Source organism: Apium graveolens, chromosome 2 (assembly GCF_009905375.1).
Source record: "Apium graveolens cultivar Ventura chromosome 2, ASM990537v1, whole genome shotgun sequence".
NCBI lineage: Eukaryota > Viridiplantae > Streptophyta > Magnoliopsida > Apiales > Apiaceae > Apium > Apium graveolens.
The window spans coordinates 238,261,765-238,264,604 of NC_133648.1; the positions used below are offsets into that span (position 1 = coordinate 238,261,765).

A 2,840-nucleotide genomic window follows, 5' to 3' on the forward strand; every position below is an offset into this window, starting at 1 on the left:
AATTTGGAAGTGATGTGTGAATCATGTAGTAATAACCCCAATTTTTGGAAATTTTTGAAACCCTTATGAATAGTGTTTTTGCTGAATGAGAAAACTTTTCATGCCACACTATGTAGGGGTTCTGTTATGGATATTCTGAGATTTTATTAGTACTCTATATGGTATATAAGTGTATGTAAAGATCGTCAGAATCCAATTCCGAACACTTTGATTTTTCCCGAAAATCTACCAGATACAGAAAGAATTGAGTATAAGGTAACAGAATAAAAAGGATTTAAATTCAAGGATTATAAGAGAGGATCATGAAAGGAATATAATGTATTGAGAAAGGTTAAAGAAACCTAAGTAATAAGATCCCGGGTATGATCCCTCAAACGATAAACGAAAATGAAAGTTAAGCGAACCGTATAACAGATCAGCGGTCATTAGGCAAGCAATTAGGAGTTAATCAAGGAGGTTAGGGATGATGATGTCATCAAACCAACAAGGTGTGGACAAGTGGAAGCATTATGACATGTGCAAGATGACATAAGCATGACAAGGGGTTTTGTTTTGTTGGTTGATTTTGGGCCATGTAAAATTTACCATGGTAAAAAGCTAAAACATTTTCCAAGGCCAAAAAGGAGAAGCAACCAAGCAAATATCATAAAACACAAAAATTAGAAGTTGACTTTCCCATTTCAAGAAGAAAGCTCTCGGCTAAAACAAACCCAGCAACTTCAAACTGCCATATCTCCTTCAATACTCACTCAAAAGTTGTGTTCTATAGCTCGTTGGAAAGGTATTGAGATGTCCTACAACTCTTGTTCACAAGTCTCTTCCAAATAAGCATGGTAAGACCCTCATTTTTACAGTTCTTTAAATCGGACTTTTAGAAACTTCAAAGCCTAACTTTGTGTTCTTGATTTCTTTGGAAAGATCAAGCTTGTAGGAGGCTCCCTAAGGCTTCCTAGAAACTTAACACCTCCCAAGGAAGGTATAAATCTTCACACCCTTTAGTAATAAGTTTGAATGTTGAAGTTTGGAGATGGTTTGGATGGATGAGTAGTAATTTGAATGATAAGCATGATTCGAGCTTAATTGTTAAGTAGTTTAGTTGAATTTGGAGATGTTATAATATATGATTGGATTGATATCCTTGAGCTTATTATGACTGAAATCAGTAGCATTGATGTGTATATTGATTTGTTGTTGATTGGTAGTTGGATTGATATGATTTGCAATGGTAAAAATTTGGGAAATCGCGTAAATATAGCCGTCGTAATGTCCGATTTACTTTAGACTGCTTTTGTTCATAACATTAGGACCCGAGAACTCCCTGCTAAGTTTTGACCATTGCCATGTTTAGATAGTTCATGTTACGAGCTTCGTTTTGATATGTAGTTCGTTTGATTCCGATGTACGGTTTAGGAGAAATGACCGTTTTAAGTAACGGCGTTTCGCGACCGAACCATTACCCCTCGCCTTACTTTGAAACCTTGGTTAAGGACCTTAAAGGGTTAATTAGTGTATGAAACAATTATGTTAAGTGTGTTAGGCAGTTGGTAAGACACTGGCGAAGGAATCGCCTTAAAACTCATAATGGTTAAATTATTAAAAATGGTGGAGCCGAGGGTACTCGAGTGACTTAAGAGAATCAGTAAGCGCAAAGCAAGCGTTAGAGTCTAAGTTGGTTAAAGTATAGATTTACAAGTGACTTTGGTTTAATTCCAACTTACTTGTTGTTTATAGGTTACCAGACTCGTCCCGAGCCATTTGTAACCCCCAGTCGCTCAGACAAGTTTTCTACCCGTTATACTGTTGTTGGTGATGTATATGTGTATATGCATGATCTTGTGATAAATGCATATTTGTTATTAGCAAATTCTTGCGATATATTGTAGCATGTGATATGGTATATATGCATGCCTGTTTCGTATTCTTGATTTATATATCTGTTGGTTCAAATGCTTATTCGTTGCATAATACCTATGCTAGAGATAAGCAGTATTTGCGTATACCCTTAGTATAGGGGATCAAAAGGTGAACTTTTTCTAAAACCGGGAGGCGAGGCTCCCGAGTATAATATATATTTATATATATATATTGATATAGTTTTTAAAACTATTAATCGAATAAGGTTTATTCGATAACTTTATTTTATTTAATGAATATTATTATGAATATTCATTCGAGGGCTTATGACTTCTTTATTTTATTAAATGAATATTATTTTGAATATTCATTCGAGGGCTTATGACTTCTTTATTTTATTAAATGAATATTATTTTGAATATTCATTCGAGGACTTATGACTCCTTTTATTTTATTATTTGAATATTATTTGAATATTCATTTGAGGGCTTATGACTCTTTTATATTATTTATTGAATATTATTTGAATATTCATTCGAGGGCTTATGACTCAGTTTATATTATTTAATGAATATTATTTGAATATTCATTTGAGGATCTATGACTCCGATTATTTGCTGAGATATGTTCTTTATTTTATTAAAGAATAAGGTGTCGATAATCAAACTTATCTTTGATTATTCAAATAAAGATAGTACTTTCGTATAAGTATATCTTTGGTTATTTAATACTCATTTCAAGTATAAGTTTTAAAACTTCTACTTCAATTATTTTTATAAAGATTATTCTTTATGGGAATATTATTTAAATAATAATATTCAGATATTTTCTAATATATTGGGACTGATTTATTTCATTAAATCAGCATTACTCCAAACACTCTTTAAAGTGTTTTCGAGTCTTCAAAATGATTTTTAAAAGTTAGAGCGGATCCCAAAACTCATTTTTATATTTAAGATCTTCCTTTTAAAGGGGATTTAAATACT

The 2,840-nt window shown here is 32.3% G+C and overlaps 1 long non-coding RNA gene across 1 annotated transcript; it reads left to right on the top strand.

The window, feature by feature from the left end:
* The first annotated feature begins 691 nt into the window (after positions 1-691).
* LOC141706474 (uncharacterized) lies at positions 692-1,777 on the top strand. Its single transcript, XR_012568836.1, has 3 exons — positions 692-833; positions 919-976; positions 1,732-1,777. It is a non-coding gene; the product is annotated as an uncharacterized LOC141706474 (long non-coding RNA).
* The last annotated feature ends 1,063 nt before the right edge of the window (positions 1,778-2,840 follow it).